The sequence below is a fragment of the Pogona vitticeps genome, chromosome 2 (assembly GCF_051106095.1).
Source record: "Pogona vitticeps strain Pit_001003342236 chromosome 2, PviZW2.1, whole genome shotgun sequence".
NCBI classification, from domain to species: domain Eukaryota; kingdom Metazoa; phylum Chordata; class Lepidosauria; order Squamata; family Agamidae; genus Pogona; species Pogona vitticeps.
The window spans coordinates 78,820,623-78,847,985 of record NC_135784.1 but is presented as its reverse complement, the minus strand read 5'-3'; the positions used below and the strand labels follow the sequence as shown (position 1 = coordinate 78,847,985).

Below are 27,363 nucleotides of genomic sequence, written 5' to 3'. Positions count from 1 at the left end.
GTGCAGCACACATCAAAAGTAGTCTGATTTGGCTTTTATTTTGATGCTGATACATATTCTTGCATCAGTTGGGTCTGGTGGAGAGAGAAATGTCCTGCATTTTGGAGACTGAGCTCAGCAACATGGGAAATCCCTCTCCAGGCTATTATGGATTTCTCAGAGAAAAGGGACAGCAAGGATGCTGAAGACAGCATGAGCAACTGGCAGCTTGTAGAGCCAGAAAGCAGATGGCATGAGTGACAATATCTATCCATGGAAAGGATCATCAACCCACGCCTCCTATTAGTGCCTGTTCCATTGACAGTGCTTCTGCTCCCAGGGCTCAGCACAGCTTACAATCAGAAGCTAGAGAAGCATAAGGGGAGAGCTATATTATCTCCACCCAAAGAAACAGTCTACAGGTTGAATGACCTCAAACTCCCATGGAAATTGCTGAATTCCTGGGCCAAATGCCTCAAAGAATGGCTCCTGTATCCTAGCGGAACGACACTGAGGGTTGGTTTGTTTTTTTAGTGCTGTGGTGAAATTTTATACCATAAGAATGTCAACCATTCTCATTTGATTACATAGAAAAGAAATCCCCTTCAGCATCAATTTCAGTAGAGGAGATATTTTGGAGAAATTACCATTGCTAAATTTCAGGCTTCTTGTGCCTACCTTATTTATAAGGAGTCTGTGTGTGTGTGTGTGTGTGTGTGTGTGTGTGTGTGTGTGTGTGTGTGTGTGTGTGTGTGTGTGTGTGTGTGTGTGTGTGTACACAATCACTTCTATGGCCTCCATTCTCCAGCTTTTTACACTTTAATTACATCCAAGGAAAGATGATTCTGTAGTGTCTCTGGCAGCCTACACATTCTGATCTGAAGAAGACCTATGGAGGAATTTACCCAATGACATACTGCAAAAAAAATTAAAATAAAATAAAAAAGGGGGGGGAGGCAGTATCCTTGACTACCTTGCAAGGTTAGAGTAAGCTTAAAACTGTTACTAAAAGAAATGTCAAGAGGCCTCAGAATGTGGCAGAAAAATAGAAGGGTTTTTGATACAGAAATAAAATGAATTGGAAAACAAACTGGAGCTGAACATAGTCTGCGTCCCCTCATACCTGCTACAGGGCTAATATAAAAGGAACTCTAGTATAAGCACCTGTGGTAGAAACAACACATATCTACAATTACACCTTGAAAAAGTGACATTAGGAAGGCCTTGAAGAAGCTGCCTGAACCCTGAAAAATGACAAGCGCGGAGTCAAAATTTCTCAGTTTTTCTAAGAAATATTCTAAGATTCTTCCCCCTTTTCTTATTGTGCTAGAAAGAGAAAGCCACTTCAAAGATTTTACAAAACAATTTTTGGTGGCTCCCTCCATTCCATCACCATCACTATGGCTTCTGCCTCTCAAATGAGGCTACATGGAGGGCATTATGGAGGAAGCAAAATGGTGAAGAGGTTGCCAGCAGTGGCTATAATCACCACTTGCAGTGGCAGTGCAAATAAAGACAAAGGAAACAAAAATCTCTGGGGAAAAGTGAACAAAGCACTGCTACTACCACTGCTAATGCTGAGCCCCAATTTATAAAAAATGTTTGCAGAACCCTAAAATTTGGCAAAATGGTCTCCTCAATTTCTCTACCTTAAAAAAGGCTGGAGAATTTTGAAAACTCATCTGGGCACAGCTATAATTTTCTGCGGGCCATGTTTTTCTGCTTTCACTGCAAGTGGAATACATTTAAAATCCACAGGGAAGCTAGGCTAACTATAGCTCCCTATTGCATGTCTGCATGTAGTACCATGGTCACAAAATACCATATGAGATTTCATGCATCCCATATACCTGCAGTGTGCCTCCACTCTTAGTCCACACTGTACAGAGCACCCTTTAGCAATACTCTGAGCAAGTGTAAGAAGAAAAAAAGGGGTGGGTGCTCTTCTACACTGATGACTGGGGCAGGAGAGGTGGCATTTCACCCCAAAAATTTAGAGTGGGAATGTTCCCCCATTGTGGTCATGAGCTATACATGCTGATAAAGTTTTTTCTCTTATATTGGACATATGTAAATGCCCCTCTCTCGATCCAGTTTCTCCCCAAATTAAGAGATGTCAGTTATTAAAGACTTCATTAAAGATTTGGTTTCTTGACCAGGCAGGAACGAATATCAAGTGGCTTTGATTTCTTTTTTCCTGAAAAAAAGGGCTATGGGTCTTTGCAGATGGCACAGCTAACTACTGTATATCCGCCAGGTGAGATTTAAAACAAAACAGCAACAGTGGCATGAGGTTCTGCTGCTAAAAGGCAAACGTCTCCAGGATCCGTCCAAGAGGAGGGTAGCATCATTGGACTCCCAGCTATTCCTATGATATCACTGTGTCATAGCGTAAGTACTATTCGACACAGTAGCACTACAGCACGATGATATGACAAGTTATAGCAACTGAGGCGATTCATCTTTAAAGTTTCATAGGAAACCTCAGTAAACCACTCTAGAACTGAAGCATGAAAGGGAGCAAGGATGGAGATTGCTAAATGATAGGATGAGAACTTTCCCATCTCATCTTACTACAGTACTACAAAATGAGCATTAAGAGAGCTGGGGGATGTGACTTTTAAAAATTCATTTTCCAAAACCTCCCAGCTAGAGGGCATTAAGGTTGACAAAGACTGGAACACACTTTCATATATTTTTACTTTACGTTCAGTTTTTTTGTTTTTTTTTTTTTTAGAAGTGGCAACCAACAAATAAGCTATCAATTTGTAGAACTATGGGGAGGGGGTGCAATATTTTACTCAACTGCTTAGGAAGTAAATTCACTCCCATTTTGACACATTTTGGGCGGTGTTGCAAGAGGCCTGGCATTACGGGCAATGAAGGGAATCAGCAACAATATTCTCACTAATGTTGCTCTGCTACAAAGATGGGGGAAGTTGTTGTTTTGGACTACAGCTCCCTGAAAACTAGGGCATGTGGTCACCAGCAGTGCTGGCCAGAGTTTTCCAAGAGTTGGAGTCCAAAAAGTAAAGCAAAATAAACTAACTTTTCCCAAACCCTGTTCTGCTGCATGTACTACGTGCGGAAGGAGGCAGCATTTATTTGTTTCTATCTCTTGTTAAATATAGCACTTGCTTTCCTCCACCTAAGCAGGTCTGCATTATTTTCCTGATTATAAGAGGGCTATTTCTTTCACTGAAGAGTGAACAAATCCATGGAACACTGTGGTTTTCTTGGTTTTCTAGCTGAGATAGGGACTTTCCATTTTTCATTCCCAGTATATGCACATCCCAATTCCAGCTCCTTAGAAAGCCAGCTTATACCAAGTTGGATCATCCATCCATCTGTCTCCATATTGTACAGTCACCCACAATCACTAACCACAGTTTCAGACAAGAGTTTTTTTTGCCCATAATTGCAGATACCAGAGAGTATATGTGGGGATTCTGCATGCAAGGCACTCTGCCATCATATTATGAACAATATTATCTAAATAATTCAGTTCTGAAAACTCCCCTGGAAAAATAATGACTGGTTTCATTTTCTTCTTTAATTTTCTAGAACAGAAATATTTCTCTCCCATTTGTCATGTACAATTTTTATTTTTAGAGTATAATCCTGTGACTATCAGCTTTAAAGCCTCATTGAATTAAATGAGTCTTACTCTCCAAGTAAATGTGTGTAAGTTTGCAACTCATAATTCTGGAATGACTTATAATAAGTGGAAAATTAATATAATTATTATATTTCAGGCACATATGTTCTGGGGGGGACCAAAAAAGTGTATTTAAATTTTATTTAAAATATTTTAGGTTTGTTTTTATTGCCTGTCTTCAGAAAAAAAAGGGACAACATTCTGATGAAATGAAAAACTGATAAGTCTTGACATTATGCCATATTATGAGTTGCTCTTTCTTCTTTTCATTGTGTCCTCCCTAACTATGAATTGCTGAGACTTTTTAAGCATGAGCATGTTGTTAATGAACTACCCATATGTTATATTCCTTCCTATGTGTGTTATGTGCTGTCAACTCAGAATCAATTTGGAACAATTCTACCAGGGCTTTCAAAGTGAGAAGTTTAAAGAATGGTTTCACCAGTTCCTACCACCACTCCTTATGAGTTTCCATGCCAACTGATAATTTGAACCCAGGTCTCCTCAGTCTTAGGCCATCATCCTATCCATCAAACCACAATGAGTAGCTGTTTTGGTTAATTACTTACTATACATTGAAAGAGGAGAGTGAAGAAAAGTTATAACTTTTACTTTTAAAAATTCCATGTCTTTTTGAAAGTTTTGGAGCTCACCTTATCTATAAATTAAATTCCATAAAAAGGGATATTGATGTAAGTTATCAGCAGCATATATGCCCTCTAAAAGTACCAAACTTGCATTTTTTTCACCTTCTTAACCCAAAACAAGCAAAAGACCCTTTTAAAACACCTTAATGCAGAGTGATCACCTCTAGGGCCTACTAGAGGTAGCCTTACAGCCAAATCTAGCACTGTGGTAATCATTCAGGGAAGAGCAGCCTTTGAAAAAAGCAGCTCTCTTCTCAAAAGCTTGTACTGAAGAAGTATTAAGAATGCTGACTATCAACATTCATATTTAAAATTAAAGGCCAACATTATACCCACTTTCATGACACTGGAATGTATTTTTAGTGAAACATAAGGATGGATGTAAGGGGAAGAAAACAGCATGTCCTTCGGAGTGAGATCTGAAACAAGTGTTTCACATTGCTTTGTGGTGAACCAATTTCTGTGTAACCTATAGGCTTCAGTCCTGACCTTGGCATTTTGCAACTCAGTTTATTATTTCCTGACATCACTGGTGTCATCTTCATTTGACTAGTCCTGCCATTCTTAATGAGTTTTTCCATCTTCACACCGCCTTCAAACATTCAATAAATTGTAATATAGTTGTAATACAGTAATACAATACAGACTAAAGAGACAGAAGAAAAGCTACTGGTTGTGAGCCTGGATCTGCCGGCTGATTTGCTTTCCTCTTGCCTCGTCTGATCAATAGGGGGGAAATACAAATCAGCCCACCCCAAACCCATAGCATTATCTACATTTTTTTTTTTTTTGCCAATGTGTTTGGCCCCTGAGACAAAAAGTTCCCACAGTCCTGATGACAGAACCAAGACTGGCCTTTAACAGCTTCTCATCTCCAGCCAATCCTTTGGAAATATTACAGAACGAATAGCACAGAAAACTTCCGAGACTGAGTAGCCCTGATCAAACAGGAATCCTGTTGCCCATTGTCAGAAGTTTAAAATGGGCTTCTTTGGGAAAACAGTAGCTTGCCACTCTGAAAATAGCTACCAACAGCAAACCTTTTTATCATATGGTGTTAGCGATGGTGGTGAGCAGATCTCTTGAGTCCGATTCTATTCCTACCATCATGCGATAAAACGGGAATACGTCCTAAGTGCAGGATGACTCGGGTTATCTCTCTAATCATGCATAAGCGTAGATTCTTTCATGAGTGTGAATCTTATCTTTTTCACAAAATCACTCTAAGAACTCTTCCTCCGTTTCTTAAAAATGCAGCTGGAGGGCACAAAGAATAACATCGTTTTAACAAGCAGCCAGTGGAAGCTTGCTTACGTGGGCAGCTTTCTCATTAATCCTCCCCAACTCACCCCCAGCTTTCGCATAAGAGGGATCTCTGACTGGAGCACAAGGAACAATTCCTGATGTGTTCCCTGAATGGTGAAGAGGAGGAAAGGAGAAAGATGACTTCATATCTGCTCTGAATATTGATGTGCAGCTCCCAAACTGCAGGAACAGGACAGGGTGGAGGATGTGTGGATTGAAAAGGACAAAGGGGCAAATGTTTGAAAACAAAAGGGAATTTGGATAATTCAGCCAAGGCTGTAAAAGCAGGACGAGGACTCCCGAGGACTCCCGTTGAACAGAACCGTTACTATAGAAAATATCCTCGAGTCATTCCTGAGAGAAGCCCTTACGGAAGAGTGTGTTGGTCATATGAAAGAAATTATCCTGAAGGTTTTCTTTTTCATTAGAAAGACTAATTAAGAAGTATGTGTCATTCTTGCAAGAGAGCAGTCCTCATTTAAAAAAAAGGGGGGGGGACCAACAACCATGTGTCAGCTGCAAAAGATCTGCTCCATAATGCTGTTTTTTTAAAATGAAAGACCACTCTTTCAGAAGGACCAGGAATGAAATCTAGCTTTAGCACTTTCTAACATGGCAAGGAAACTGGTAGAATATCCAGCATCCGCTTCTACTGTTTCTACCAAAGTACTGGCTCTACCATGATGGAAAGTTGTCAAAACTGTGGTAAATCTATTCTTCACCTTCCTGGCGTTTGCTTCAGCTGGTTAAAGACAAAATGGAAAGCCCATCTTGCCCATAACTCTGAGGCCCATTCAGCATATAGGCTTCCCTTCTGCCTCAGGAAGTCTCTTGGCTTGGAAAACTTTACCCCCGGTTTTAAACAGATTTCCTTAGAGGTAAACACTGTACTCCCATTTACTTCAATACCATGTGTTTTTATACAAATGTAATTAGGACCTCAGAGTCCACATATGCAAATATGCTTAGGGTCCACATACCCCCCCCTCTCACACAGAGACAGAGCGAGCTACTGGGGTACAAAATAAAGTTCCTCCACAAGAATGCCACAGAATTGTTGCTACACTCATGGGTGACTGTGTGCTACTCCGCAAAGGAAGAAGAAGAGTTCTGTATAACCAGGAAGTAAAGTATTTAAGAATTCCATACTAATGCAAGGCCGGCTGAAACAATCTACCTCTTCCTTCACTGTATGTAGCTGTGCCAGCTTCATCCTTATTTCCGTAGATCAGCCATGATGATGCTCCTTCAGCCTCTGTCAGTAAAGTGGGCCAGGAATGACTGGGAGGAGAATGCCATTCAGTTGTGGTTGGGAACAAAAGGATGTGCCCTGGGGTGGAGTGGAGTGGGAGGGGGAAGAGATGCATGCAATCTGCTGCCAAAAAGAGAGGGGCAGGTGCTGGAAACAGAGGCTGTGTCACGAATGGAGTGAGCTGGGTAGAGACGGAGAGTCATCATCACCCAGGCTGTCCCCAAGGGTCTCACCACAATAGCAGTCTGAGCTCAAAAGCGGGCCAGGCCAGTTTAGAAAGAGGGTGGAAAGGAAGATGAATGAGGGACTGAGAGAGGGAATGGGGGCCAAGCAGGGACCCATCAAGTGGGAGACCTAGAGCTGGAAAAAGCAGCACAGCCCCGTGAAGTTAGCTGAGGGGGTGGTAGGTGAGCTGCGCCAGGACCTAAAATGAGCAGTTGATTCTTCAAAAATAAAAAAGGGCGGCGGGGAAAAGAAGCACACCAACTAAGTAGAGAGAGGAAGGCATAGGCGGGGAAGCTAGCGTGAGGAGAAAAGCCCACGGTGCTGACCGTTTGGAATTATAGGAGCCTCCGTTTCCAACGGGATCCAGGCTTGAAACAAATGGAAAGAGCAGGTGCTGAACGTCAGAAGAGAGCTGAGAATAGAGTGGCATGAGAAGGATCTCACGCGCGGGGCAGGCGGGCGGGCGGCGGGAGGGGAAGGGGAAGGGGGGTGCCGCTGCCCAGCGAGGAGGTCTCGCCTAGAGCCCAAAGCTCTCCACGAAGCTCAGCCTCGGCCAAGGACGGCCTCATCGGTGGTCAGGAAGGGCACAGCCCCCAGCCCTCCCGGGCACCGAACGGCTCCCGGCTCCCTGTCGTCCACGAGGGTCGCCTTCCCAAGAGCGGAAAACAAACCAAAAAGTTCTGGGGAAAGTATCGGGGGGGGGGGGGAGAGACCTGCCGGCTCAGGCCACGGATTTGCCCGTCTTCGGGTGGCCTCCGGGAAGAAGCAGACCTTCCCCAGACGCAGGAGCCGGGCTTGGCGGCTTGCAAGGGCAGAAGGGCGGCGGGAGGAGAGTCCCTGAGGAATCCCAGGCATCCGGGGCGCTTTCCCGCGTCCCGCCTGGTCCAGGCTCGGCGGCTGCAGCATCTCTTCCTCGCCGCGGGTTAGGAAGCGCTCCTTCCCGGCCTTCGCCGCCGGCCCAACTTTTGGTTTTCTTTCCCTTCCTCAGGATTCCCGATGGCGGCAAACCCCCCCTCCGCGCCCCCCCTCTCTTTCCCCTTCTTCGCACGCTTCGGGGGGGGGGACGGAGCCGAGGGAAGTTCCTCGGAGCCGCCGGTATTTGAGCTGGGAGGGTGCGAGCTCTGCGGGGGCCCCCGCCCGCCCCCCGTTTTCCCCCCCCGGCGCCCTCCCTCTCCCTCTCCCACGCCCGGGAGCCCCACAGGGGTCCCCAGCTCCCCTAAAAGTTTGGCCGCGGGACCCCAGGGGCGCGCGCGCGAGGAGGGGGGAGGGCGCTCCGGCTCCAGGACCTCGTCTTTCCCCGTCTTACCTGCGGGGGATATCCGGAGGGGTCCTTTGTGCCTCCTAGTCCCACATTGTCACCCGGAGAGGCGCCTGTCACAACTGGGAGTGACATCAGCCCGCAACAATGAAATCAAATGCTTGACAGGCGAGGGAGGCGCAGGCCAAAGCCTCGGGACTCTTTTGCTTCCCTCCCTCCCTCCCTCCGCGCGCGCGAGAGGCTCTCCTCCCTCCCCCCCCCCCTTTATTTATTTTTTTCGCCTGCCCGCTCACTGGGCAGCAATCCCGCCCAGTCTCCCTCCGTCCCTCCCTTGCTCGCTGGCTCCCTCCAGGATCCAATTACAGCGGATAAAGGAGAGACTCCGGAGGAACAATGCACACTGGGTAAGACCATCTGCCAAGGACAGGGGCATTCCGTCCGCGCGCGCGCCTCTCTCTCTCTCTCCCTCCCTCCCGCCCGCGCGCCTCTTTCTCCTCCCCGCGGGCGATGCAGATCGCGCTCCCTCTTTTGTGCTTTGCATTTTTTCCTGGAAGCCGCTGAGCGGGCACGGCCAGTTGGGTGGTGTCCCGACCATCAAGGGCAGCAAGTAGAAGAGCAGAAGGCGGGAGGAAGGCTTCATCTTCCGCCCAGGCTTTTTCTTCTGGCTACTCTCACGGGCCTTTCCTCTTTAATTGTTTGCACCAAGATCCAAGGGTGGGCTGGTGGTGTCCACGTAAGGAGAAGTCGTTGAGGCCAGAGCCAGAGATGGCGGGTACTGGCCCACTGCTATGCGATGCCCCTGTGGCTCCTGTGTTTTGAAAGACGTCGTTTCGTCGTTTCGTTTAGTCGTTTAGTCGTGTCCGACTCTTCGTGACCCCATGGACCAGAGCACGCCAGGCCCTCCTATCTTCCATTGCCTCCCGGAGTTGGGTCAGATTCATGTTGGTTGCTTCGTTGACACTGTCCAACCATCTTGTCTTCTGTCATCCCCTTCTCCTCTTGCCCTCACATTTTCCCAACATCAGGGTCTTTCCCAAAGATTCTTCTCTTCTCATGAGATGGCCAAAGTACTGGAGCCTCAGCTTTAGGATCTGTCCTTCCAGTGAGCACTCAGGGTTGATTTCCTTTAGAATTGATAGGTTTGTTCTCCTTGCAGTCCAGGGGATTCTCAAGAGCCTCCTCCAGCACCACAATTCAAAGGCATCAGTTACAGTTGGAGGACTTTTTCACAGTTTCCTTGTGGTTATTTCTTTTAATTTTTGTAAAAGTCTAATCTTAACTTACATTTCTGGAGTTATTTGAATTATCTATTACTGTTAGTCACTTGAGCACCACTGTAAATTTACTAAATTCATAGGAATTTAGTAAAATATATTCGATCAGAGTGTCTGTATCTGAAAAGAGCATTTTAAGACCTCGAACAGAACATCTAGAAGGGATGAAAGGAGGTACATCTTGCAAGTCATGTCCCCTGGAAGTCTTGAGTGGGTGCAACTTGCATTTTGGGGGCCAATTTTTGGAAGGGCTGAGGAGATGTGCTGCCTTGAATGATCTGCTGGGGGAAGGGGGAAGCATGCCAAGGTCAGGACTGAAGCCTATAGGTTCAGCCTATAGGGGAAGCATGCCCGTGTATGCATGGAGAGTCACTCATGTGACAAGAGTGCAAGACCAAATCTGCAAATCAGAGCCAGAAGGTGCATGAGAGAGAGAGAGAGAGAGAGAGAGAGAGAGAGAGAAAGGAGTGAGTGAGTGAGTGGTTGTGTGCTTATGAGAGTGGGTGGTACACATGTATGCAAGAGAGAAAGGGAACAAGGTTACAAACAAGAAAGTATACATGCAAAAGACAGAGCAAGTGAGAGCAGTCGGGTGTATAGGCATTCGCTCACATGTGAGAGAGTGAGTAGAGCCACCTAGAGTGGTCCGTTGGGCCAGATAGGCGGGGTATAAATCAAATTAATAATAATAAGAGCCTCGTGGCGCAGTGGTTAAAACGCTGTACTGCAGTTAAAACTGTGCTCACGACCTGGGGTTCAAATCCCAGGTAGCCGGCTCAAGGTTGACTCAGCCTTTTATCCTTCCGAGGTCGGTAAAATGAGTACCCAGCTCGCTGGGGGGGGCAATGTGTAGCCTACATAATTAAATTGTAAACCGCCCGGAGAGTGCTTGTAGCGCTATGGGGCGGTATATAAGTCCTAATAATAATAATAATAATAATAATAATAATAATAATAATAATAATAATAATAATAATAATAATAATAATAATAATAATAATAATAATAATAATAATAATAATAATAATAATGAGTAGATACATGGGCAAGAAAGAGAGAGAAAAGTGACAAAGTGGCCATGCATAAGAAGTTTGGGGCATGCACACATGGGAGAGGGAGACTACCAATACACATGCAGGCAAATTGTCCTAATTTAAGCTGAAATCCCAGCACCTGTCCAACTTTAGTTTCTCACATAAAAGTTTGAGATGGAGATAGTTGGTAGGGCTGAATTTTAAATGCTGTATTTGGGATATATGGAATCAGCAAAACTGATAAAGACATATCTCATAATAGTCTATATACTGTCTATGGCTGGCAGGCAGTAGCTTAATAGTACATTGTGTCCTATCTCCAGTTGGATTGTTGGGGGAGGGTTGCAATTCGAGGCATCTGGAAAGAATGCGCCAAAGGAAGGTTTGCTTGGTAATGTGTTTATCACAGTATTTTCAATGTACAATAAACAGAATTGGCCACTTGAAGGAACTGGTGAGCATTTTAAGGCATTTTCCAAAGGCTGCCCCAGTAACAAGAATGGTTTAATAATGAACAACAGCAATAATCTGTTCCAGATCTGGACTACTGACTAACAGAAAAAGTCTCTTTTACAAAGTGAAGCCCTAAGCTCTGCTTTAACTGCCACCCACAGCTTCATGCTACAGAGTCCTGGTGCTTAGATAAGTACAATTCATAAAATTCTCGACTATAGCACTCTCCTGATCAGAGCATTTAAATCTCAGAATTTTAGAGATTAAAGCCATAACAGTTAACACTGTATCAAACTGGTATAAATCTGTAGCACAGCTATGCTCCAAAACTGATTAAAATACCTGAATAAAGTAATATAAAAAAATACCCTACATTCAGAAAAGATGGAAAGATACACAAAGTCCTGGGAAATGTCACTTTACTATGCGAGAAAAGAGGAATGTTGTATGGATGGCGGCAGCAATACTGATAAGATCAGTGCTAAACATGAGAAGAACAAATGCTTAATCTGGAAGATGTTAAAACGGTTATGGGTATATAGCAAAAGAACTGACGTTATCCTTCATTCAGCTACAGTAGTAATTTATCGTGCTTATTTCATAGTTATTGCATAAGAGGAATCATTTGTGAGTAACTCATTATTTGTAGCAAGTTACTTCCAAACTCTGGTATTTAGGAAGGAAGGAAGGAAACCTAGCCCCCTGCTGCAAAGCGCTTTAAAAAGTCAAAAATAGCTTGGATTGGTTTAGAAATGCAGTAAGATTAAAAAATAAAAATGGTGATGTCTACTTTCACTAATTTCCCATTAGCTATTGTAACCCCTGTGGACTATTTAGTTCAGCCCAGTGGGTGGGGAAATCTTACGAAGTGGCTATGATTCAAAATTTCAGTTTAGAAGGAAAGGGAATAGGAGAAGGAAGTACTGTAAGTGATATTTACCCTATAGCATATGTTCTTAACCTGTGGTCTGCAAACACCCCCCCCCAGGAGTCACAGTGTCTTCACAGGGGGTCCATAAAGGCTTGAAAAAATGTTATGATGTTTTGCAGTTAAAATAGAAAGAAAGAAAGAAAGAAAGAAAGAAAGAAAGAAAGAAAGAAAGAAAGAAAGAAAGAAAGAAAGAAAGAAAGAAAGAAAGAAAGAAAGAGAAACGTAGAACAGAATCTTAATTTCCCTTCCTTGTTTGTGTAAAACTTGGCTTTTCTAACCTATTGACTCCATTAAAAATAAACAAAAGTAAAAAATCGGTTATGAAAATAACTGTTTGACAGCAAGTAACTGATATTTCTGCACACGGTAAGCACATGCAAGTGAATGATGCTGAGTAGCTGAGAGATAGCACATAACATTTCTTGCTACTGGGCAGGTAGTCAGAAGTTGTGGAAAGAGAGAGTTGGAGTCATTCAGTGTCAGTGTGAGTGAGTGTTTAGACTGACTCTGTGATTGTGTTTCTTCTTTGATTTCTGCTAGTAAAGTCATTTGGTTATTGTTGGGTAAAGCGACTTTTCTATATTATTGCAGTGAATTTTGTAACAATACATTTTGGCTGGGCCTCAGAATGAATCGCTTGCTCAATTTGAAATATAAAAGAACTGATGCTGTTGAGGGTGCCTCCTGTTCAAACAGCCTGTTACTGAAACAGTGACATCTATGTTGGCTTGGGCATGTCGTGAGAATAGCTGATGGTTGGATTCCAAAAGATCTCCTGTATGGAGAACTAGTGCAGGGAAATTGCCCCAGAGGGAGACCACAGCTGTGATACAAGGATATCTGCAAGCGGGATCTGAAGGCCTTAAGAATGGACTTCAACAAATGGGAAACCTTGACATCTGAGCGTTCAGCCTGGAGGCAGGCGGTGCAGCATGGCCTCTCCCAATTAGAAGAGACACTTGTTCAGCAGGCTGAGGCAAAGAGGCAGTCTGGAAACCAGCAAAATGAGGGAGCTGGACAGGGGACAGATTGTATTTGCCTTCAGTGTGGAAGGGATTGTCACACTCGAATTGATCTTCTGAGCCACACTAGACGCTGTTCCAAGACCTCTATTTACAGCACGTTATCATAGTCTCTTGAGACTGAATGATGCCTGCTACTGTCCTGTTCAAAGCAAAATAAAGCTTCTTCCAGTCATCTTAAAAAGTGACTGCAACTAGTGTTGCAACTATTTGATGCAGTTTAGGGTTTTAAATCTTGGTAATTCATGGCAACAAAAGATAAGGTTAAGAACTGCTGCTCTAGAAGATGATACAGGCTCTTATCACTTTGGTTTAGGTCAGTGGTTCTCAACCTTTGTTACTCAGGTGTTTTTGAACTGCAACTCCCAGAAACCCCAGCCAGCAGAGCTGATGGTGAAGGCTTCTGGGAGTTGCAGTCCAAAAACATCTGAGTAACAAAGGTTAAGAACCAGTGGTTTAGGTAAAAGTAATTCAACAAGTTTACCTATTTTTAGTTATTGAAATTATTTTTACCCCACTTTTCTCCTTAAAAAGTACCTATGCAGTTTATATCATTGAAAGACAGTATTTAAAACAGAAAACAATGAGTATACAGTGGTGGTTTACGTTGTTAAAAGACAATATTAAAGCTAAAACAATAATCAAATATTTAAAAGGAACAAAGAAATACCACTCTGAGAAATGGCAAACAAAAGCAATACTGAAAACACATTTAAAGCAATAATGCATAAAAACCCATTTTAAAAAGCCCCACTCAGGCAGCCTGTCACTGACAAAAGGCTTGCCTGAAGAGAAAGGTCTTTGCCTGCTTGTGGAAGGACAGCAAAGATGGGGCCAGGCTGGCCTCCAGTGGGAGTTGTGGAGGAGGGGCATTGGAAGGGTGAATCCATGTAGCGATGTTATGTATTTGAATTTGTATTTTATTCTAGTGCTCTAAAGATTGTACACTGAGAATGTTTTCTTTGTGTTGCGGTTCTCCTCCCTTAGCCGATAAAGATATCTGGGACTTCGTTCCCTCCCCATTTTGCTTCAAAGAGACAGGTGTGTATTTCATTCTTCCTATAGAGCCCCCCAGGAGAAGGAAAATTCTGATTTCAAACCTCCACTGCCTTGTGGCTATATCCACTCATGGAAAAGGCCTCAGGAATTAACCTAGACGCAAAATCCAGAGCTGGAGTCCTGAAGACAGTTCGTGTCGTTCTGGCAACTCCTGCGACGTTGCTGGAACAAGTTGTATTGGCTCTTGCCTTTCCATTGGACCATTTCAGCAATGTGGAGAGGGGGGATCTGCTGCTTGGGTAAAAGCCTATCCTCCATATTACTTTACCCAGGCTTCATGCTCTGTATAGGATATTCCTCGATTCAGAGCATATTACCATAGTCTCTCGAGACTGAAGGATGCCTATGCCTATAGAGCCCCATAGTATACCATCTCCCAGACATACTCAAGTGACTTAAATTTTCAGAATGTTTTGAAAGGCAAACCCATATATAATAAATTGCAGCAGCAATAGTTTAATGCTCCACTGCTAAACTGGAAACCCACATGACCCAAATATGTATTTAAGGATATATACCATTATGTGCTTGCTCATCACTCTTTTTATTCCTTTCACAGTTGAAGTTCATCTGTGTGCTGAGAAATTGTCATGCACTTTTAAAAAATTATAAATAAAGAGACAAATATAAAATGAATACACTGAAGATTTCCACATGGTAGAACATGTCATAGACCATCCATTGTTGTAACGCTACGGCCCTTTGCTGGCTTGGCAATGGAGAAAATCATGGTAGCTGTGTTACCAGAATGCAGGCGGTAAATAAGTTGGGTTTATAGCTATGAAGTACCCTGTTTCCTCGAAAATAAGACAGGATCTTATATTCATTTTTGCTTTAAAAAAACAACCTTTGGGCTTATTTTCAGGGGATGTTTTATTTTTCCATGTACAACAATCTATGTTTATTCAAATACAGTCATGTCATCTCCTGGTTGCTGCACAATGGTGGAGAGCGGAGTTTCACTTAACGGGGCTTATTTTTGGAGTAGGGATTATATTACGAACATCCTGAAAAATCATACTAGGGCTTATTTTCAGGTTAGGACTTATTTTAGGGGAAACAGGTAGGAGGATGCTAATGGTAAGGGAGAAAGGAAAACTATGTTTATTGTTCCAAGAAATTCATTCAAGATAAAGCAGGATAAAACATAGACTAGGATACAGAAACAGAGTTGGCTTCTGTGAATGTCGGTACACTGAAGGTCAACATGGAGGCACCCTTGTAGGCATCCTTCCATTGTAGGAGGAAGAGGAAAGAACTAGACTATTTCCTTGAAGAAGAGGGAAGTGATTTAAGGGCAAAAATTCACAAGTAGTCATAGAAAAGATGCTCATTCTCACCTGGTCTCTATCTCCCTGTTGCCTGTCACTGGTTACTTCAAATACTGTACTCATTCTTTTTTTTTAAATGTTTTTTATTTTTTAACATAAGGGGTGACAGAAAGGAAAAAGGGAATTGGAATTAATGAGGAAGAGGAGAGACAATAACATACCAACATCCATTCTATACCTATTGCCATATCAAGATTTTAAGTTATTCTGTTTACTCTTTTCTGCCTTCTAGATTAAGTTCTCATTTCAATATATGCTGTTTACACGCTGCCTGTTAATTCAGTCCAATTGTTGAATAGATCCCATCTTTCTGTTGCCTTTTGCAAGGGATAATTCTTCATGACTTCTGATAGAATATCCATTTCTGCTATTTCCCGTATTTTTTCAATAAGATCTTCTTGTTTCGGTACTGTTGGACTTTTCCAATTTTTAGCATATAGAATTCTGGCTGCCGTAACAATATATATATGTTCCTTTGACTTATCTATATTATCAGGTATCATACTCAGTAAAAACAGTTCTGGGGTTAATGGCACCTTACAGAGCAATATTTGTTGCAACATGGCATGTACTCTTTTCCAATATTGTTTTGCTACTCCACATGACCACCACATATGATAACTTCCCACTTGGGCTTCACATTTCCAACACTTATTTGATACATCTGTATACATCTTTGACAATTTTTCTGGGGTCATGTGCCACCTATAAAACATTTTATATATGTTCACTTTAAAATTAACTGATCTTGTAAGTTTTATGTTACTTTGCCACATTTTCAGCCATTGATCAATATCAATATTATGCCCTATATTTTGTGCCCATTTAATCATACATTCCTTAACCATTTCATCTTGCACTTTAATTTCCAGCATATAATTATACATTTTCTTAACAATTTGTTCTTTTGAACCCAGCAAAAGCTTATCAAGAATCGTTTGCTCTGAGTAGAAACCTTCTATTTTATCTTTTGAATATCTAGATTCTAACTGTGCTCTAGGCCACCAATCTATATAGACATTCTGTGACTCAAGTTCTTCTTTTAGACCTTAGTTCACCATCCTAAATACTGTACTCATTCTAACTGCACAGTGTTGCTGCACTTCTAACAAATATAAGGACCATGGCAAGGAATCTGAATTAGTGATCTAGCAGGAGCTAAACAGGTAGCAGCTGAGAAGGTTGCAAGCAAGTCAAAATGGAATAGTGGGTTCAGAAATATTCTTAGGCAGTTCCCCTTGTTTGACCGTATTGATTACAGGAGACTCATTTTTGCCTGGAAAATGTTTACTTGAACGACTGGGGGGGGGGGGGAATCAACAATAACTTCTGTAGGTCCAACGGGACCAGCCATCACCATAGGGTCATTCCACAACATAGTCACTTTATTTCATCCGTCCTCTAAGGTGGAAGTGTTCCAAATCTCTCTCTGAATGTGGGCTTCCTCAAAGGATTGCTCCTCACTGCACATATAGTCCCACAGCATGGGTGGCGAGCCCAGTCACCTTCTTACATCATCTGTGTCACCAGGGTTGTCTCGGGGCAAACCACCCTCTTCGAGGGACCTTTCCTACGTGGATACATGTAAACGGTCCATTCTAGAGGATCATGTTCTCCCAACTGTATCTCTAATCCCGCACCTCACCTTCCTCGCATATATCCTCCACCTCTTTCTCCCTTTCCTTCCTCTCTGCCTAGCACATTGAAGATATAGGTGTAGCATTCACCCTTTTTAGGTATAAGTCATGTATTATTCATGTCTATGCTAATGTGGTTGAGAGGCGGAGCTGAGAGAGAGGTTAAAAGGCAGAGCCTGAGAGGAGGAGAGTCAGTCAGAGTGAGTTTGTGAGAGACAGTCAGAAGAGATAGAGATAGAGTTAGAGACTGGTTAAGATTAATAGATAGAGAAGGTGGAAATTATATGGCACGAGAATACTATGTATATCTGAAGAACTTCTGTGATTAATAAGTTGGCTTCACTTTAATAAATAAGTTTTGTTTGCATTCACCATACAAGTGTCTGATCAAATGTCATTTATTTTGTGGACTGAGGTAATCCACTGGTGGCCGTGAAAGGAAAACAACTGGAACCTTTGTGAGGGCACGAAATGTAGGTGCCTCAAGGAGGTGAATGTCACAATTGGTGTCCAGCGGTGGGATCCGAAAAAGTCCAGTCAAGCCAGAGTTAAAAGTGAATTTTCTTTAAGTCAAGGGTGCCTTTTAGCCAGAGGTCTGTGGGAAAGAAGTGGGTAACCTGTTAGAGCTTTAGTGGTAAAGCTTAGTGGTGGGGCTTCTGATCCCAGATTTGGGGGGGATTAAGATAGGGAACGACTCTGAAGGGAAAATTCCTTTTGAGGTTACCTCAGGATTTGAACAGACCCAGTGGGCTAGCTTAAAATCCAAGGCTCTGAGTGTTAAGGGAGCGCTTGTGGATAAAAAGCAGAAGCCAGAGTCAGAACAGGTCTGAGGTGAAAGGAACTTAAAAAGCAGAGGCTTGAAAACAGAATTTGTTTTGTGTCTGGAGGCAAGAAGGTTGTCTCAGTCCAAGAAACATCGTGGCTGGCGCGGTGCCAGAAAAAGTGTAGCCATCTTTAGCTGCCAAGTGAGAGCTACATAGTATACCAGAAAAACAATGGGAAAAGAAAACAACAGTCAAAAAGTGTTTTTAAAAAAGGCCTGATTGACTAACTCTGCAATAGAAACCAGTTCTTATCAAAGTACACACACTAATGCCACCCAAAAGAATTAGAAAGTTAGTAATGGAGGTAATTGATCTTCAAGAGGCACAAAGTTTACCTCAGGAAGTGGAGGGAAATGGAGACCCTCTAGCTGGGGAACATGAGCCTCATGAGGGTGCCTCAGGGAGAGAAGTTGTTTTAAGCTCACCAGATTTTGAAAAATGGAAATTACAACAGGAATTTAAATTAAAGGAACTAGAAATTAAAGCCAGGGCTGAGGAAAAAGCCCAGGAGCTACAGCTCAAGGAATTAGAGATTATGGAGAAAGAAAAGGCCAGACAAAAGGAAATAGATTTTGAAATGGAGAAAGAAAGGGCCAGATAAAAGGCTGAGGCCATACAAATAGAATTAAGAGAGAGAGAAATCACATTGGAACAAGAAAAAAGACAAATGGAATTTCAAATGGAAATGAAAAGATTAAAATTGACTGCTCAAAACAATAATAGTAATAATAATACTACTCTAGTGAGGGAAATCTCTCAAATCTTGACTTAAAGAAATGTCCCCAATATAGAAAAGAAGACTGCCCTGAATCTGTCCTCATATCATTTGAACGGGCTTGGTGGGACATTAATGTTAAGGATGAGGAAAAGATGATGGCTTTGAGATCCCAAATAAGTGGAGATTTAGCTGATTCATACTCTCAGATGCCTCTGGAGCAGGCTGGAGATTTTGAAGCATATAGAAAAATAATATTTTCTAGATTTGGCATCAGTGCAGAACACCTGCCTAGAAAATTTCGTTCCCTAACCAAAAAGCCTGAGGAATCTTATTCTCAGCTAGGGTCTAAACTGCTGCAATGTTTGGAAAAACTGATGGAACATGAAAATGTCACTTCTCTTGAGCAGATGAAAAATGTGATCGGGTTAGAAAAGATTTATGCTATTTTGCATGGGGAATTGCGTTAGTCAAAGACGAAAATCCTAAAAATCTATTAGAAGCAGGTGAAACAGCTAATTACATTGGGGAGATTCGAGACTACAACTTCTCTGAGGTAAAATTTAACAAGCAAAACTGGGACAACAATAAGAAACCCTTTAATAAAAATTACCTCAGCAAAGTATGAGGGAAAGAAGGCCAGATTAGTGCCTCACCTAAATTAGCACGGCCTAGTTCTCAGAACCAAATGAACCCTGAGGAAAAGTTTAACAGATCTCAGAATGAGAGAAGGTCTTACAAATGTTATAACTGTGAAGAGTTCGGTCATTTACAGTTCAATTGTATGAAAAATAAACTTAATAGTGGGAAGGATGATAGTCAGACCAAGAAAATATACTGCTTGAAAACTGCAGAAGGTACTGAAGGTTGTAACAATGGTGGTTCTGTCTCCATGGCAACTGATCTGCCACTAGCCCAAGTCGTGCATTGTTTTCTAGCAAAGGCAGAAGATATTTTAGTTCATAACCCTGGTAAGAGAATTCTTATTAGTGAAAAGTCTTATGTTGGAGTGGTTAATACTTGTTCTAACATAACCCTGTGTCATCCTGATGTGATTCAGAAAGAACAAATTCTTCCAAACCAAATTATTACAATCAAGGGAATAAGTTCTACTCCAGTGATTTTACCCATGGCTAAAGTGAAAATAAACTATAGAGATTGGAATGGAAATTGGGACGTGGCAATTTCTGATCAAATTCCTGCACCTTGTTTAATCGGGCTAGATCTCACTAAGCATGTGCAGAGTGCTTTTGAAGTAACAGGTTCCCTGAGAGAGCAGTTAAGAATCCCTGAGGGAAAAATGGAATCCCTAACATCTGAATCATACCCAGGATGCCCCTAGTTAGAAAAGAACCAGTAATAACTAGGTGCCATCAATTCCAACTTATGGCAACCCTTTTCTAGAGTTTCCTAGCTATAAAACATACATAAGTGGTTTACCAGCCCAAAGCTACACAAGCTGGATCTTCTCCTAGGAGGCACAGTGAGGAATTGGACACCATACTTCTAGCTCCACAGCTGGGTCGTCCCAACCATCCTTTGGTGTAATGCTTTGAGGATGATGATGATATGGATGTGTGGTCAAGTTGATTCCAACTTATGGTAACCTGTCAGTCTGTCCTAGGAAGAGTACTCTCAGAGGTAGTTTTCCTCTGGGGCTACCTTAGGAATACACAGATTGCCCAAGATCACACAGGCTGGCTCTTTATCCAGCAAGTACATTTCCTAATGGACATTCAGAAATGCAGTTTATTGTAGGCCCCCCAAAATCAGAGTGGCCACATCCTCAAACAAAGAAATACAACAATTTTTAGGACTAGCTTGCTATTACAGACAATTTATTCCAAATGTTGCCCATATATCAGCACGTCTTACAGATCTAACTAAGAAGCACTTAGCACACTTGTCGGGGGGAATGTGTGAGGAAAAGGCAAAGACACCTCTAATAACTAGCAGTGAGCTGTCCCCTCAAACATCTGAGGCTGGAGAAATCAACCTCCAGGAACTCTCTCTACCTGCAAAATTGGAGAGCCTGAGGATAGGAGGAAAGGGTGAAAAGGAAGGAGGAAAGAAGGCTATAAGGGAGGTATTTCTAATGATGGGGAGAGGAAAAGGAAAAAAAAGGAAGAGTTGGGGTTCAGAGGATTGGGTGAGCCCAGAGAGAAAAAATAGAAGGGAAGGAGAAGGGAAGAAAGGAGGAGAGGAAGAAGCCTATTGTGATGTTTACCTCCTTGAGGCACCTACGTTTTGTGCCCCCACAAAGGTTCCAGTTGTTTTCCTTTCACTGCCACCAGCGGATTACCTCAATCCACAAAATAAATGATATTTGATCAGACACTTGTACGGTGAATGCAAGCAAAACTTATTTATTAAAGTGAAGCCAACTTATTAATCACAGAAGTTCTTCAGATGTACATAGTATTCTCTTGCCATATAATTTCCACCTTCTCTATCTATTAATCTTAACCAGTCTCTAACTCCCCAGATAGAGGGGGACTAGTATTTTATGGGATTTGAAGATTACTGTTAATACAGCCTAAAATAGCATTTGCCTTTTTTGCAGCCATATCCCCATGTTGGCTCACATTCAGTTTGTGATCTATAACAATAGCTATTCTTGACTTGATCCTAACTAATAGAGATGAGTTGGTGGAAGAAGTGGCAGCAAGAGGAATTCTGGGGGAAAGTGACCATGTTTTACTTGACTTCTTGATTTCAAAAGAAACAAAAGCAGCCACACATATATGCTGGATTTTAGGAAAGCCAATTTTAATAATCTCAGAACAATAATAGGTAAAGTCCTATGGCAGGAAATCCTCACATGAAACATGCCCAAAATGGTTAGGTGTTTCTAAAACAAGAAATTCTTTTTTTTATTTATTTAACTATTACCAAACAACTATACAATACAACAGCAGGGAAAGGGAAACAACAGGATTACCAAAACACAAAGCATATACACATGGGTGTATTAGCTTTCGTACAATATCTAAAAAGCCCTTGACTTCATGACTGTGATGTGATAACCTCTAATACATTCTCTACTCATTTCTGTTTCTGGGCCCAGTCATAAAACATTTTCCAACTTTCCTTAATATATATTCTCGAGTTCTCATGTAGTGTCTCTGATAAGCTATCCATTTCAGCAGTATCTAATAACTTTTTAAGTAAATCCTCTTTCTTCAGCGTTTCTTGCATTTTCCACCTCTGGCTCCAGATCAGCCTTGCTGCTGTGAATATGTGCAACAGCATGTATTTAATTTTTTTATCAACAGTTTCTGGAATTATATTCAATAAAAACATTTCTGGTTTAAACATTATTTCTTGGTGTATAATTTCTTGTGCTATATCTTTTATCTGTTTCCAAAACTTTTTTGCTTTATCGTTAGTCCACCACATATGGAAAAAAGTTCCTGGTGGCTGAGAACATTTCCAGCATAAATTACTCGGCCCCAATGCCATTTTTGCTAATTTTACAGGTGTATAATACCATCTATGAAACATCTTTAAAACATTTTTTCTTAAGTTTACTGGTTTGAGACATCTATAATTCTTGTTCCACATTCGAGTCCACTCATCTATATATAGTGTAGCCGAAGTTTTACACCCATTTAATATCACAGTTTTTACCCTTTCTACATTATATTCTAGCAAAAAGTATACATTTTCTGTATGTTTTTCTCACTATTGTAAATTCATAATTCATCCACCTGTACCTTCCCCTCTTAAAAGCCCACTGTTTTATCTTTTTTAAACCTTGATTCTAATTTTAACATTGTCCACCAGTCTATTTGTAAACCCAATTCCTTCAGCTCTTGTGTATTTCTTAATTGTTGTTCTTTGGTTAATAATTCTTTGTATGTATATCTCCATTCCTCTGTCATTAAAGAGGGTTGGGTAAAAGCTTCCAGCGGTGCTAACCAGATTGGATTTTTTTTATATACATTTGCTCTCGAAATCTTTGCCACACCTAGTATAATGCTTTCCTTACTATATGATCAGAAAAAATTGTTTGTTCTTTAGCCTTGCCGTACCATATATATGCATGCCATCCTAGTCTTAAATCATGTCCTTCTAATTTTAAAAGTCTTTGATCTTCCAACATAATCCATTCCTTTATCCAACTCAATGCTGAAGCCATTTGGTAAACCCATTCCTCCTCTTTCTTTTAAATCCTGTAAAACTTGAAGTTTTATTCTTGGGTTTTAGCTTGTCAAATGAACTTAAAGATCACTGCATCAACTTCCTTAAAGTATTTATAATTAATCAATATTGGTAAATTTTGAAATAAGAACAACTTTGGCAGGATATTCATTTTTATAATAGCAATTCTTCCTAGCAATGAGAGTTGTAATTTTGCCCAAATTTCAAGTTTTTCTTGTATTTCTTTAGGTATCGGAATACTAAATACTAAAGGCATAACTACAAACAATTTCAAGAAGAAAAAAGGTGGAAGATGGCAAAATAGACCAATGTGGCTTCATAAAAAGTTCAGAGAAGACCTGAAAACAAAAGGACATATATAGGAAGTGGAAAGAATGTCCGCTGCAAAGGAAGAGTATAGATAAGCAGCAAAGACTTGCAGGGATGGTGTTAGGAAAGCAAAAGCTGAGAATGAGCTGAGGTTAGTAAAAGATGCTAAAAGCGACAAAAAAACATTTTTAGGTATGTGCATAGCAAAAGACAGAAAATAAAACTGCTCAGTGTGGATGGGAAAATGATAACAAACAACAAGGAAAAGGCAGAAGTGCTCTATTCCTACTTCAGCTCAGTCTTCTCCCAAAAGACAATCTATGATTCTCCAGCTAAATGTAAAGTACAAAGGAAGGGGATAGGGTTGCAGCTTGAGATTGATAAGCACATAATCAAAGAATACCATGCTACTTTGAATGTGTTTAAATCTCCAGGTCCCAATGAACTGTCTCCATGGATATTGAAAGAACTGGCTGGAGAGAAACACTGCCTATTATTTTCTTGAAATCATGGAGGATGGTTGAAGTACCAGATGATTGTAGGAGAGCTAATGTTGTCCCAATCTCCAAAAATGACAAGAAGGACGAACCAGTGAACTACAGATGGTCGGCCTGACATCAATCCCAGTGAAAATTCTGAAGCAGATATGGAGGCAGTGACAGATTTTACTTTCTTGGGCTCCATGATCACTGCAGATGGAGACAGCAGCCACGAAATTAAAAGACACCTGCTTCTGGGGAGGAAAGTGATGACAAACCTCAACAGCATCTTAAAAAAGCAGAGACATCACCTTGCCGACAAAGGGCCACATAGTCAAAGCTATGGTTTTTCCAGTAGCGATGTATGGAAGTGAGAGCTGAACCATAAAGAAGAGTGACCGCCGAAGAATTGATACTTTTTAACTGTGGTGCTGGAGGAGACTCTTGAGAGTCCCCTGGACTGCAAGGAGAACAAACCTATCTATTTTGAAGGAAATCAACCCTTAGTGCTCACTGGAAGGACAGATCCTGAAGCTGAGGCTCCAATACATTGGCCATCTCATGAGAAGAGAAGACTCCCTGGAAAAGACCCTGGTGTTGGGAAAGTGTGAAGGCAAGAGGAGAAGGGGACGACAGAGGATGAGATGGTTGGACAGTGTCACCAAAGCTACCAACATGAATTTGACCAAAATCTGTGAGGCAGTGGAAGACAGGAGGGCCTGGCGTGCTCTGGTCCATGGGGTCACGAAGAGTCAGACATGACTTAACTACTGAACAACAAGTAGCCTGCCTAAACTAAAAAGAGACATTGTAGTAGAGTCAAACTATCAATTACAGAAAATCTGTCAGCAAAAGAAATTCCTCAAATGCTGAAGGACATGTTATTGCCACAATAGCAGCTACGGTATTTATGTCTCCTGTAGTTTGCAGAACAGCTTGCTCTGCTTTTCGGTTGGTCTTCAGGACACAAACACATTCTTCCTTTATAAATCTGATTTCTCAGGCGTGAAAGACTGCCTCAGTTACACTTCTTGGACACAAAGTTGGTTTCAGCTGCAGTGACCTATTATTTCCATGGTATAATTTTGCACTAATTGACTATTCAAATTATAACATATGTTAAAATAATCTGTTCTCAAAAAGCAAAACATTAGGAAAATTATGATAGAATCTGTTTTTGTTTTCCTGTTTACTTAAAGAGCTCAAGTTAGCCTGATCCAACAAGGGAAACTCATGTGCATAAGCAGATTTCCGGGTGTGAAGCTGGCACAGGCACACAAGGAGACATGCATTTCAGTTTGCACCTCCCTCCATGTCATGATGCTCCTTTGCCCGTCTCAGCAAATATTTCATGGGGAGCAGCCTCTCTTCCAGAGCAACAATTTGCTCATGATTGGAGCTGAACTTGAACCTAGTGTTTATATCCAATACAGTAGTTCCTTGATCCTTTTCAATTAGGAATTGAACTTTGAAAGTATGAGGATGAAAGGAGAGGGCAGATCTTTTATTACCTCCTCAGCTTGAGACCAGCCCCATCAGAGGCATGCACATGCACTTCACTAGAAATTACCACCTTTTCTTCCCTTGATATATCTTGTCCACCCTAGTGACCATCCAGTTTTGGATGGGGCTTTGATGTACATCTCTGGAGAGAGACTGCAGGAGTAAATCAACACATGGCAATCTCATTGGAAAGAAGAAGTACATTTTAGAGCCCCCAGTTATACCATGTACCTGGTCAGACTGTTTCTCTCATTCTCTCTCTTTCTCAGAGTTGTCTGCTCTCTCGGGCAACAGCTCTCCAGGGCCTCAGGCAGAGAAATGTTTGTTACCACATGATACTTCACTCTTTTCCATTTGGAGGCAGCCAGCGATGACAAAGCAGGTGCCCTACCGCTGAGTTAAAGAGCCACATTTTGATTCCAGCTATGGAATAGTTATAGCAGTTGTGTTTGGAAACAGGGGAGGTCCCAGAATTTTGGGAAGAAGTATAACCAGGTGGGGTTCACACACACAGATACTAGAGACAGATGTTCATTCAGATACTGCTTCTACACACCCTCTATTAGTTTACTCCTCAGCTCAGCTGGGGACGAGAAAAACATTCTTCCCAAATTAGAAATGTCCCTACCTTTTGCTGTTTCTATCTTCTACTTGTCTCACTCTCACTCTCTTTCACTCACTCACTCACACACACACACACAGAGAGAGAGAGAGAGAGAGAGAGAGAGAGAGAGAGAGAGAGATTGATTCCCATTTCAGCAGGAGGGGAGCATTATTTACACACAGGCATCATTCCCACACAGGCAGGGAACTGCTTCTTCACTTTTACTAAGGCAGGGATAGGCTGGCGAGAATAAACCTGGGCCTGAAATTAGCTGTTATCACATTTGTCCTACTGGGCCAGCTGCTACTGGTCAGTTCCTTGATTTGTCTGACCTGCCTATTGATCTGGTATTTGGTCTTCAGCTTGTCTGTGACTGCACCTCCTGCCTGTCTGGCTCCTGTGTTTACTCTGCACTTACCTCAGTGTGTCAGAATTGGACCCAAGCTACGATACATCGAGCTGCTAGGCCCCTGGGTCTCTAGCTCAACAGCACTCAATAACGTAGGCTGTACAATTTGTGCAGAAGTGGTTTGGGGTTTGAGATGCAATAGCAACCAGTAATGGGAAGACTGGGTTTTTCTTCTGCCCCCTGAGCTGGCTAAAAACCTGAATTTTCTTCACAAGTTAGTCGTTTCATGAACAATCCAGACAGGTTGGAGATTTTCTCCAGCAACAGATCTTGTTGGATACAATATATAAATGCAGTGGAGAACCATCTAAGGAAATAAAATGTTGGCAACATTTGGCTTAAAAATACATTCAGAGTTGTGCATGGCCTGTGACTTTTTTTGATGTGCCTGTTATTCCTTCTGTGTAGTTTAGGTACACTCCCCCACAAAAATGATACTCAGTAGAGACTGGAGCTCAGTAAGGGTGAGCACTCTATATTCCATTTGCTTTGATGTTTGCTCACTGTACAATGCATCAGCATAAAAGAAACGGAGCTTCATAAAGACATGCCAGCAAGCACTCTCTGTTCCCCTGAGGTGCAGTCAATCCCAGGGCTTTAGATCCCAGATATAGATTTTCCTGACTGTGTGGGAATGATACCCAAGGGCTGGCCAGCCCCCTGCCAGCAAATCCTCTGCCTAATAGGATAAAGTCTAATGTTTTGACAGCCATCCCAGGTTCCAGCCAGTCAGGGTACAGCGTGGTGATTAGAGTCCACCTCTCTACTTCTTACCGCTGGCTCCATCTGTCTGGGCTCCATCTGTGGAAAATGAACACGCAGGCACACGGCCAGGTGGCTCCAGAACCGCCGAGCGGCTGATTTTAACCTGTCTCCCCATCTGTTCACCTTGGCCATTAATTGAATAATCCCCAGAGCATTTAAAGGAATCCATTTGTGCTTTTACTCCTGTCTCTGTGTTTGTGGTATGTCTGTGACGTTTTTCTCTCAAACTGTAAAAACCTTGATTTATTTATTCCTGTCACAATGATGGAGGAGGGAAAGAACAATGTACTGACATGAGCTGGCAAAAGTCTATGGCGATCCTCCTCCTCCTCAGCGAGAGGTCTGGCACATCAACTGAATGAAAACTGGCATTTGAGTCATTAACAAAGAGATGCAGGTGGGGCTGCAATACACTGAGAGGACAAATGGTTTGCATGTGGGAGGCCCCAGGTTTAATCCATGGGACTGAATGGTGTGTGTGTTTTTAAACAAATCAGGGAGCAAGTGATGGGAAAGACTTCGGCCT

The 27,363-nt window shown here is 42.0% G+C and overlaps 1 protein-coding gene and 1 long non-coding RNA gene across 3 annotated transcripts in view; one reads left to right on the top strand and one right to left on the bottom strand.

The window, feature by feature from the left end:
- Window positions 1-8,569, bottom strand: part of PCBP4 (poly(rC) binding protein 4) — a 48,214-nt gene extending 39,645 nt beyond the window's left edge. For both annotated transcript variants that reach the window (XM_020803881.3, XM_020803882.3), the window contains exon 1: window positions 8,373-8,569. The gene's annotated coding sequence lies outside the window, so the exon portion shown is untranslated. The remainder of the gene's footprint in view (window positions 1-8,372) is intronic.
- An 8-nt stretch (window positions 8,570-8,577) lies between these two features.
- On the top strand, window positions 8,578-26,421 carry LOC140704406 (uncharacterized). The gene is made up of 2 exons (XR_012083586.2): window positions 8,578-8,728; window positions 22,997-26,421. It is a non-coding gene; the product is annotated as an uncharacterized LOC140704406 (long non-coding RNA).
- Window positions 26,422-27,363: the final 942 nt, after the last annotated feature.